Source organism: Rhea americana, unplaced genomic scaffold, assembly GCF_003343005.1.
Source record: "Rhea americana isolate MKP2758 unplaced genomic scaffold, rheAme1 scaffold_221, whole genome shotgun sequence".
NCBI lineage: Eukaryota > Metazoa > Chordata > Aves > Rheiformes > Rheidae > Rhea > Rhea americana.
The window spans coordinates 771,952-783,999 of record NW_028186333.1 but is presented as its reverse complement, the minus strand read 5'-3'; the positions used below and the strand labels follow the sequence as shown (position 1 = coordinate 783,999).

Genomic DNA, 12,048 nt, shown 5'->3' with positions numbered 1-12,048 from the left:
TCTCCGTCCATGTCACGGATGAAAACAAATACGTAACTTAGCAAATATTTTTGTGTTGCTGATACTAGCAGATCCAAAGAGATAGTACGTGCTGACACACTTCCAAGACTTTTCKTGTAATACCAATGTTTGCCAATAAAGAAAGCAAGCTTGTACTGGGGATTTCTCTTCCCATAAAAATCTTAATCTCAGAAAACAGACTTATAGACTGATTATTGCACATCATTTTAAATTGATAAAACCAGTGTAGCATTTTTGAGTTGAAGGTATAAGCCCTTAACAGCTGAAAAAGAATTACCTTTTATTTTAGCAATATTGAGGTTTATGGGCARCTCTCACAACACTTGGAAACTTTATCCATATGAGGTTACTTATATACAATTTAAAGATTACACTTGGAATGTGTATTTGTATTGTTGTGCAGAAAAGATTTCTTCCATAGCTACTTAATTGAAATTCTAGAAATACACCTTTGAACACTTTTCTTTTGTATCCTRTTTGTGCCTGGGATTTCTTTACAGGCTGCTCAGATAATCCAGAGTTCAAATTTCTCCTAAATGTCGTGTTTTTTCAGTCCTTCAATAACAAGCTACTAAACAGACTTGATGATATTAGAAAAACTCTATGCTATGACAATATTGAACTCTCAGCCTGTTTTCTTGTTCTTGAATTCTGGAGACAGCAAATCAGATGGAATTCAGATGTTGATTTCTGTTTGTAAAGTGGCAATAAGAATTGCAGTGCTAATATATACAATAACAATAAAAGTTAGAGAATTTGTCTGCCAAAAGGCCAGCTAATGACTTGCATAGAATTTTTTTCCCTATTTGCTTTCTTAAAATTCAAACAGGTTTTAATGATCACATTCATGCACAAACTTTGTGTTGTTTTCATTAGATATTACATAAATCAACATCCAGTTTCCTCTTCTGAATAACAAACAGTCATTCAAGATTTGATCCACTTTTAGGCCTCAAGAGCAGCCTTGTTCATAAAGCCACACAGTATTACAGATTCCGAAAATACAGATTTGAGGTTTATTAACAGACAGCAGAATAGCTCGATCCTGCTTGAGCAACATTCATAGATCACAGCATAAMACTGTACCAGTCCTGTGGGCTTCAAAACTGTTATACATTGTTTTTAACCCAGTACTTTAGAAATTACCCCAAATTCCTTCTTCCTCCCTCATAGGTACCTTCAATGTTTACCTTTACCCTCTGGACAGAATTCAAAGTTGTTAAATCTTCTTAAGCTGATGCAAAGAATTCCAGAGCCCTTCCCAGACTGTGATTGTTTTTGCTATTAAATTCTGTAGTGTTGAGGCTTACATCTGCTATGAGTCAGTGGGCAGGAATGTTACTAAGGAGTTGCACTTATCAAGACTTGAAATTACAACATAAGAAGGAGAAGATGGTAATTCTTTGTCTAACACAGCACTTCTGAAACAAAAATAGACCAAAAATAATAAAGGATCATCCATTCTCTTTCACTGCTGTGACCCAAGAAATTGCCTTCAGCACAGCATTCAGCTATATACATCACTGCTTTCTTGAATCAGAGCCTAAATCTGTTAGGCTTCACATGTATATGGAAAACCTAATAGACTCAAACAATTTAGAAATGAAACACATTCACACAATACACTAGAAGTTACATATTAGAGCCAACAGAATAAGAAGAAAAATACAAAATAACAGATATAGTAGCATAGACAAAGCCAAAGGGAATAGGAAAAAAGAGCAAAGAATCCTGTTTGATGTAAGCCAGTACATTTTAGCTAMATTGGAAGGCACCCAGAAGCACATAATCTCAGTGATTTGGTTAGACAAATTTATTTTATATATAAGTTTTTTAGAGCCAGATTAATACATCAAAGAATTAAGTCTAATTTGTTTAGATTGTTTGCCCTCTTCCTATGTTGGCTCTTCAAACAGTTCAAAAATGAGTATGCTTACAGGAATGCTTCTGAAAGAAGAGAACTCTAAGGAAATATTGAAAAAAAAGCAATAAAAAGTTTTAAATACCACAAATACAAATATTCACACTGTCAACCCATTTTAAAGACAAATATTTGATGAACACTTCTTTGATTGATTTTTGGAGTCCTATTTGGAATCTTTTGCATGGCAGTCTTTCTCTATACTAATTACTTAAGACCAACTAGCTAACTTCAAAATTTTAATTTAAAATACTTAAAAATTACAATAATTTTCTCATGAGTCACCAACATCATGAATTATTCAAAGGCATTTTCAACAAGTTATTTTTACAGAGAAATCTACTATGGTTGATGATGTTCATAAGGAAAGAGATACCTATTAATAGGATAACTCTTACCTTTATGCAGGTATACTGTGACCCAGTAGGTGAAATCTGAATCTAGAAAGTAGGAAAAAGAACTAGCATTTTAAACTCAGATTAACTAACTGTTTAAACATCTTATTAAATGTTACAAGCAGATTTCCAAACAACTGATGTATTTAAAGGAAGATTAAATAGATTTTCAAATAAATATTACTAAACGCAGAGCAAGAATTACAAAGTCAGAGGTCTGTGTTATTCAAGATGTCTATAGCTTATACATCATTACAATGATTTTGCAAGAATACACATCAAATATAAGATCTTCAAAGAGTATACAAATAGAAGCCACATAAGCACAAAAGGAAGAGAGAAAGGTCTTAAAGCACTTTCTCATACTACTGGATGCATTGAACACTGAAAACTGGCAAATTCCATAGACATCAATACAGCCAGCTAAAGACCTTAGAGAGACCACCTTGCTCATATTCACTACTCCTGAGAGAGTTTGCACAGAAGTGAAGCAAAATATGGCAAGGATCATTAATTACTCTCATCCCTTTTGACAAAACTATGTATAAAGAATAAAGTGCTGTTCCTCACTTCCACACTAAACCAAATACCTGTTTACAACTTTCCATAAACAAGGCAAGATCAGTCAATAGCATTAAATCCATCTTATGTCTCCTGTGGATGTTTAAAAGAAACAATTAACAACAGAAAGCAATGATCTTTGTTCTCTTTGGCACTTTCAGCTGAGTGTCTCCTAGGATATTTTATCTGACAGACATTTAAAAACTTGGAAAATTTAGTAAACACAATTTAATGTGTTCCTAATATTATCTTTTAGGCAAAGAAAGTTGCAAGCACAAAAAAAAAAGCTTTAATGGTACACTGAACTATCAGGAGATTTTCCCTGATAAGCTGCAACACAGGTATCAAGCATCATTCATAAAATGTGAAGCTTTATCTTTTCATGTGCGTATAATTCATGTCCAGGAAAATTTTAAATCATCTTCTACCAGAAATACGGAAGGATCAAAGATTGTATAAYGATGAAATGGTAAATCTATGCTTGCCAAAATGTACTTTCATTCCATCTGTTATGAATTAATTTGTTTACACACTTCTCTGCATTGTTTTAGTTTGTGGAATGCTAAGGATAAATAGAAAACATGTAATGGACTCTATTCTTTTTTAGAATTGGCTGAAATCACATTTTAAAATATGTATTCAGCACAAAGAATAATTAATCAGTCTTTCACATATGCTAAACAAGTAACAACAATAAAAAGACCATGTCTTTAAAAGGAAAATGTTGCTTGGTTTCATAACTTATTCATCAAGTTTTTTTCCGAGTATGAAACCAGATAGAACAGAGATGTAATCAAAGATAAGCCAACCTCAGATTTATGCTTTCCTCATGTTGACCTAAAATCTCTGTATGTCCATGTTTTTAAAGGTATCTTCCTTTCCAAAATGATGTGTAGAATTTTATATAGACTGACTTAAAAACTACCTGGTATGTTTACAGGAAAATCTGGTCAAGTAGTTATCATAACTGACAATGTGCCAGTTACCAAAATAATATTGTATCTTCACATTGTAAGTGTATTCCACAAATAATTGCCTAAGAGATTCACAGACATATGCTATGGGTGTTTGCATAGCTGACTGACATGTTAAAAGGCTTCCAACTTCACAGGGGAGACTACTGATGAAAGCAAGTACAACTCTGTCAGCTTGAGTGGAGATAGATTGTTCAACAACTCACTTTTACTGTATTTGCTTAAGAGATAGCCCATACACTCAAGAGAGTAAAGTGATCGAAAAATGACATGGGATTTAGCTAACAACCTGGACTACTGTAAAAAAAATTCCTCCACTAAGTTTTTGAAAGTTAAATATAGTTAATAATTTGAAGGCACACATAAGAAAGCAGAGTTTGTTGTACTTATTTCAGTGTTAATAGATTCTCAAAGCTCTCTCTCTAAAGCCATTTGCCTTTCAGGATTTATTTGGAATAATCTGTACCAGTTTAACAGGAGTTCAATTTAATTAAATGACTGCAAACCAAGTAAAGACCTGGTTTGTCTCCTTTATACATGAGGCTTGCACCGAAGTACTGAAATAGCTACAAAGCAAGATCAAGCCAAAGTAAATTCTTGATGGTACAAATCAGCCTTAATGGTACAAATTCCTCCAGTTAATGAGATGTTGATGATGRACCTCCTCGATGCAATTCTGGTTATTCAYAGGAAAGCACATGGTGTTTTGCTGAGCAAAAAGGAAATCAATAGCAGTATTATTGTTCACTGTTGCAATTCTCTAGTTCCTCAGCACTGTACCCAAAGCTCTCTTACCATTTTCTCAGGGTTATTCTGCAGATAATTTTCTGCCTCTCTGTAGGACTCTGCTTCTTTCATTACACTGGCACGCATAGTTCCATGAGGTAATATCAGACTCAGGACATCATCTCAGACTTCAGGAAAGCTACTTTAGCCTACATGACCCAACACAGGCTCCAGGCCACTTTAGTTTACTTCTTTCAAGTAGATAGTGGCCATTATTGTTTCACTTGCTTATTCCATTAAGGAATGYAATTGGTCAGCTTTTTACACTTTCCATTAGATAATATGAGGGTGATTGTATTAATTGCTTTAATAAATGCTTTGAAATCTACTAATGAAAGAGCTAAGCAATCCGTGCTATCAATTTGTTCCTTAAGAAGACTATTGAGTCTTGTGGTTTTGGAACAGCAGTTCTGTCTTTTCTTCTTTGGGTTTTTCTTTAATATGAYAAAATATTATTCAAATTACATCCCTTTCTATCAGTCTGCAGTAAAAAATAACAGTTTTTTGATTAACGGCCGCTTATAGGGAAAATACTAATGCATAAACAATTCAGACTTTAAAATTTTATCTTCAATTTAGAGTAGAATTGAATATGTCCTGTTTAAATTATGAAAACAATTGAAAATAGTGAGAARATGGATGACAGACAAATGACAAGAAACAACAATGCATTTGTTTGCCACTAAAAAAAGACCAACTCCTAACCTCTGCAAATATGGATTTCTTTGGCACTGTAATCATCTGTCAGCCAGTTATAATCATTATATTGCATCACTCCACAAGCTGAGTGCAATGTAATAACAAAATTACCAGATGCACTTATCAATCCTTAGCACATTTGCACCATTAAGTTCCATTTCTCTGTTTGCTTTTACATTGCTGTAACTCACTCTGTGCACTTGTTCATGCATTACAGCTAACAATTGCTCTCATGGAAATTATTAAGAGTATTTTATTTTTCAGTGTTAAGCAAGTTAGATTAATATGTGCCAATACTTTTCTCATTTTTGACAAATAAGAAAAAACAGAATATTTTAAAGTTCTTTCTTCTTTTAAGATGCTATCTTCAAAATTTCTGATAWTGATTTACCGTAATCCTATTKAAGGCAGTGGTAAGAAACAAACTGGATCAAGAATACAAAAGCACAYCTGTAAACTTACAAAGACTTCACTTGCTACAAACCCATTGCACATAATGACACAGAGTGATTGTGGTCTATAACTGCAGCCTGTAAGCTAAATAATAATTCTTGTGCTCTCTAAAACCTGCATAATCACATAATGAACTCTAAATGTTAGGACAATAAATGTAATTCCCTGACAATGCCAAGTGACTAGCAGAAAAGGACTTCCTATTTATTCTGAAATGACAGAATGAATGAACATGATCCTTTTAACATATTGTTCGAAGATGTATTGCTCTAAGATACAGAGCTGTAACARTAAAATCCAGGCTTTAAATAATTCACTTTGTTTTTGTGTGGTATGCTAAGACCAAATATATAATTAAGAGGTATGATACAGAAATCTGTAACAAACATTAATTAACATGGATGAAAATACCAGCAATTTCAATACTTACACACTGTTTTATCACATTCCAAATGTGGCATATCTCTCTTCCATTCATCCCCCAATTCTGATTAAAAATATAAAATGAGTAGTCCCATCTTTTGCAACACACAGTAGCAAAGACAGTAATACTAACGCAGATGGAGCAAATCATGGAAGTTTAAGATATAACAAATGTCTGTATCTGTACAGAACTCCTCTGTGGAAGATAGAAAAACRGTAGTCTGGGTGAAGGCCTAGAGTAATTTAGAACAATTTATAATAATATGTACCATTATTGATGTTTGTCTCCTATTCATTAACCCAAGATCATAACAAACATGAATTAAGCTCTGTTGTGCAGAAAAGCACGCGGCAAAGGTAACTGATTTGTTCAAGATCCCATAGCCAGAGTCTAGAAGAAAACACAGTTCATAATCCTCTGCCTTACTTGCCGCAGCAGCTTACTTATCCTGCCTTCTCCTTACTGCCTCTATTTATGGAACTTCCTGTTGACCTCAGCTTTTCTTTAGTTTTTTCCAAAAACATCCGTCTCATATTCTACTTTGCAAAAAATAAGTCATCTCTCTGTAAAGGTACACCAACTAGTCTCTCTTCCTAGATATATATAATTTTAGTATTGCTGTCCACCTCTACCACCCCTAACCAGTGACACAAAGTAAATCACTTAGAATCAAATTTCTACTACTATCCTTTTGTCATTAGCAAAAACAGAATCACAAAAGTTATTTTATTAGAAATGTGACAGAAAGATTTAGATTATAAAATTATTCAAAACACTTCAAAATTACTGTAATTTAAATCCTTGAATAGTCATTGGATGTAGCAGGTCATCATACTTTAACTGAAAGTACACGTACATTTGTAAGATCTACTTCAGAAAAACAAACATGTGCCTCAAAATCAGAACCTGTGTTATCATGCTTTGTCTACTGCTGGTTACACCTAAAATCTCTTTCTGAAAAATGTAACTGACAAACTAATTTTGCAAATACCTGATGTTTGAGTTCTTTGACAATTCTGGCAAGTAAGATATGAATAAAAGATGGGAATGTTAAGTCAAACAACATGCAAAATTTCATCTGATGCTTTATTTCTAAAAAGTGAATTTTAGTGAGCTGTTTGCATAGTACTATTTAGACTTTGTGTTTCATCAGTATAAATACAATGGATTCAATGCAGCACCTTTTATTGCCAGAGGATGAAATGCAGTATCACATCATAAAATTAATTAACTGTGTTGCTAAAGGATTAATCATAACATCTTTTGCTACAGAAAATCAACACATACTAGGTTGTGACCATAAGGTCACGTAATCATTAGGAAAGTTCTATTCTTCTGGATCAGATGTTGACTATTGGAGTCTATAGTGCATATAAAATGATCTACAATTTCACCAGATTGCTTCAATTTTAAAAGCATGAACACATATGGAAAAAAATAGATGAATTTCAAAAAATTCACTGTAATTTTTATGTGCTAACTATTCTAATGCTTATGTTTTAAACAAAATCAAAGCCATAATGTGAAGAAAAACCATTATTATGATTGTGCAGAAATGATTGCTATCAGGTATTTTTTTTCATTTTCCAATCACTGGAGAAAAAAGTGCAAAGTACCTACAACCCCTTCCTCTTAGGATGGAATCTCAAATGGTGGCACAATATCTTTCATTCTCCAGATTCATAGTCAAGGATAACAAAAAAATAAAATAATTTATTTACTTGTAAAATTGAAAAAAAATATAATTAAATGCTGATTCTACTCACTTTTCTGACGAATCTGCAAATATGCTCGTTTAACTCAAATCTGTCATTTCAGAAGAACTAAAGTATTTTGTTTTTTCTTGGAAACAAAAGCAATAAACTGAAGATGTTACTGGACTGGAAAGAAAAAAAAAGACCAGATAGCTAAGAGTACAGTGTATCAAACACAATGTTGAACTAAGCAACAAACAAGCAGAGACATCCAGATTAAGCACTACTTTTCTAGGTTGTTTGTGAAACTGGATCTGAAGTTAAGAATAAAGTAGTACTTGTGACCTCATTAACTTTTTTGCTGTAGAGGCCTCCTTTAAAATGGTTTTCAAAATAGGCTCTAATGGATCCTGACTTAGAAGGGGACAATGAGAATATTACAGGCATAGGGAGACATAGAACTTTTAAGCAGAACAATAGTGGAGCTCCCACTGTTTCGATTTTGTGAAATGAATATGTTTTATAAACCCAAACTGCCCATGCCTCAGAGTTGAGGGGGATTTTGTTTCCTGATTATTCTAAATTATTCTAAATACCTCATGGAGAATTTCCTTCCTACATCCACCCCATCATTTTTCACTACTAAAGGGTTTGATACGAGCCACTACTTTTTTACCAGAATGTACAATACTTGGAGTGTGTTTAACAGCAAATATTACATATAGGTGACAACAGCAGTATCAAGAGGATTACTTTCCCCACACTTACAGACTTAGGAAAGCTTTCCAGCCGGGATCATGGCAATTTCTCAGCAGAGATTCAGATGCTCTTCCAGTGTATGACCAGGTTAGCTAACACCTATCTTCCATTTACTCTTCTTTCTTTCATTGCTAAAGATGGCTATTATGTTTGAGGGGATTACCAAGAATTGCTTTCTTCTTCACTGTAGTAAATTGGCTGAGGCTTGACTAGCTTAATGCTTGACTTTGGGATTTTAAATACCTATGCCTCAGCACTACACATGTAATTTATTATTAGACCAAACAGGGCTAGGTAGACAAACACACAAATCAACTCAAAGCTCTTTGCTACTGCCTTCAGAGGAAGGCATCTTTTCAATCTAATGTTATGACAAGGAAGAAAATCTAGCTTTAACATTGTAGCCTAACAGGCACTTTGTAGCCATATTTTGGTAGACTAATCATTTTTGGCCAGTTTAATTTTTTCAGCAAAAACCTACTTGAGTGTGACTAAATCAAAAAAAAAAAAAAAAAAAAAAAGAACAATGATTATTTGAACTGTATGCCCTGTTTATCACTGCCTTTGTTTCAGGACCTTTAAATTACCACTCTCTTGAACTCCTCCTTTGCCTCTTCAATCTCAGTTAAACTCTTATCCCTTATTTGTTATTGTCCGTAGTCCTCATGCTCTGATATTTTGCTTGCTTTCTTTCACTTCCCTTTTATTATTCCCTAGAACAATAAAATAAAATTCTTGATTAACAGATGTACAAAGAAAAATTATGACATGCCTCTGACATAGCTTTCAATCCTAATTAAATTTGGCTGTCTCAAAGGTAATCCATTCAGTTTCTGTGAGTGTGCATTCATTAGCATGTCTGCTGATGGTAGCACTTATAACAGAGACCTTTGAAGTAGGAATTATCCAACAAAATATTGACAAAGACCAAATCTTGGTCAATAGTTACTGAGAGTATAGAGGCTCCTTAGTGTTGATCTAGGAATTCTCCCAAAAATATATGTTTATTGACAAGGCATTCTTTAACCCATATTTGGTCTGGCTCACAGAGTCATTCCAAAATTCTGATCTATGTAATAGCAGAGAACCACATTCAGGAAAATAATGCTTTTTGCAGTGCACTCTAAGGTTCTTTCATGCTTATTTTACCCCTGTGTAGTTCCCAACCCCACAACGAAAAAACACCTTTGAGGAGCTAGTAGTAGTTATTTTCTTTGGCGCACTTTTTTTTGTTTTTTAAAAATACATTTGCAGCCAAATACAGATGAGATAGAAAAATGAAAAGGAAAAAAAAAAAAAAAGTCATCCTGCAAATGGGTTTAGCTCAGTTGGTTAGAGCATGGTGCTGCTAATGCCAAGGTCATGGGTTCAATCCCCGTATGGGCTATGCTGAGGGCTGGACTACATGATCTCCAGAGGTCCCTTCCAGCCTTACCATTCTATGATTCTATGAAATGTTAAGCAAGAATCAGAATAACAATGCTTCAAACTACTAGGAGAGAGTTACTGCCAGTATATGACACCCTGTGGTAAAGAAGAGAAAATACACAACCATGACACATAAGAGAATACAGTAAAGAAATTGCTCCTAAGACATTATACTGAAATCTATTTAATTTATTGCTTTTCCTTAACAGTGTTCCAAATTTTCATGTACAAAAAATCTTTTTTTTTGCAAGAAATGATTTTTTAAGAATAAACTGCAATAGCAACAACAAAGTAATTGTATTGAGGCATTACTTTTCTTAAATTCTGCCTCCATCTGCTGTGTAGTGGGAGGTACGGCACTATGATAATATGAAGCATCTTGCCAACAGCAGCATTGCAAATACACTGCTGGATATGCAGACATAGTATCTGAGGCCATAGTATTTGAGGCCAAGAGAAAAAGACATTACTTAAAAGGATCATTTAAAAAAGTCTAATAAATTAACTATTAGCTGCAGAATTGTAACACAGATGAATAATATCTATTCATTACATACTGAATTTCCATACAGATTCTTGCAGGTTCTTTTCAAAATGGTTTCAGTTATGGAAATACACTCACGTAGCCCACAGTGGGCTTGTTTTCTGAACAATTTTGACTCTCCCTCTCTTCAAATACAGATGGATGAATGCATCATTCGAAATGACTCACAACATTTATTTTTTTGCTAGAGCAAATTAAATGGGTATCGATAATAGCGTGGAGGGTTCAAACTATATTTTTATGTAGGATCAGCAGAACATATCCAACCCAGGATGAACATATGAAAATATCAAAAGCTTCTGCCTCAGCTCAGYGTAATATAAATCCTGAAAATGTTAGCTTGTTTCTGTTGTTCTGACAATGAGATCCCCTAATGAATGAAATATAAGTGACACAACCTTAATTAGAAAAGAAATGGAGAGCCATGAGTATATATACATATACTAGTCATCTGATATACATCATATACAGTCTAGTCATCTGAGCACTAATAGAAAGACCTTCTGCTCTAAGCTACAAGGTTATCGGTCTGAACAAGTGGGTGACCAGCATGTAACAATAAATCACCCACAAATACTACCCACAGATAAGAAACAACTATGTTTTAAAATGTCTGATCTTTTTCATAGGAAAAAAAAWTTAAAAAGTCTAGATTCCTAAGCTCCAAGTCCTGAAGCCAGTAGCTAAGCACAAACAGTGCCAGTACAGAAAAAAAAAGCAGGGAAACTGCCCGAACAGACCCGAAGGATCCTGTATCTTCAGCTGCGCCCAGGAGATAACATAACCGCAGGCAGAAACGAAACTCCGCCAGCAGCTAGTGCTCTAAATAAAGACGGGCTCTGATCCCCATCCGCCGTTGTACATGACCTCACGGCTTTTCCAGCATTTCAGCCAGGTGTAAAGCCCTTCGCAGACTCCATCAGTGTAGACTGCCTCCCGCCTCCCGCGCCCGCCGCAACTCACTACACCTCCAGGATCCCAGCATGCACCGCTCCACGCAGAAAGGGGGAGCGGTGCATACTGGGATTTGGAGTCTCGGCTGCCCTCGGGGTCTGCGGCGGCGCGCGGCGTTCCCGCTCCGCGGCCCCGCCACGCTGAGGCGCGCAGAAGCGCGGGAAGAGCCCCGGCCCCCGCCCTGCCGTCACGTGGCCCCGCGCGGACGGCGCCTGCGCGGCGCGGAAGGGCATTGCGGGCGGAGGTTACTAGGTTACGGTGTGTATCCGTCCGCCGCGGCCCGCCTCCCGCAGCCCCGGCCGGAGCGGCAGCCAAGATGGCGGCGGTGGCGGCYGTTGCGGCGGGGTGGTGAGTCCCGGCGCTGCTCCGCGGAGCCAGGCCGCCGCCGGGAGGCGAAGCGCTCGGCCGGGCGGCCCGCGCCCCGCGGGCGGAGAA

General features: G+C 35.8%; 2 protein-coding genes across 18 annotated transcripts in view; one reads left to right on the top strand and one right to left on the bottom strand.

Moving 5' to 3' along the window:
- Positions 1 to 11,649, bottom strand: part of FGL1 (fibrinogen like 1) — a 36,410-nt gene extending 24,761 nt beyond the window's left edge. The window contains exons 1-3 of one of the 6 annotated variants that reach the window (XM_085305499.1): positions 11,623 to 11,649; positions 8,697 to 9,400; positions 8,001 to 8,114 (exon numbers count right to left, since the gene is read on the bottom strand). The gene's annotated coding sequence lies outside the window, so the exon portion shown is untranslated. Of the gene's footprint in view, positions 1 to 1,198; positions 1,455 to 2,340; positions 2,383 to 8,000; positions 8,115 to 8,696; positions 9,439 to 11,622 lie in introns of those variants that run through there. The other 5 variants (XM_085305497.1, XM_085305502.1, XM_085305501.1 and 2 more) reach the window with 5 other exon arrangements.
- A 149-nt stretch (positions 11,650 to 11,798) lies between these two features.
- Positions 11,799 to 12,048, top strand: part of PCM1 (pericentriolar material 1) — a 43,817-nt gene continuing 43,567 nt past the window's right edge. For 6 of the 12 annotated variants that reach the window (XM_085305488.1, XM_085305492.1, XM_085305487.1 and 3 more), the window contains exon 1: positions 11,800 to 11,961. The gene's annotated coding sequence lies outside the window, so the exon portion shown is untranslated. Of the gene's footprint in view, positions 11,962 to 12,048 lie in introns of all 12 variants that reach the window. The other 6 variants (XM_085305493.1, XM_085305496.1, XM_085305494.1 and 3 more) reach the window with 4 other exon arrangements.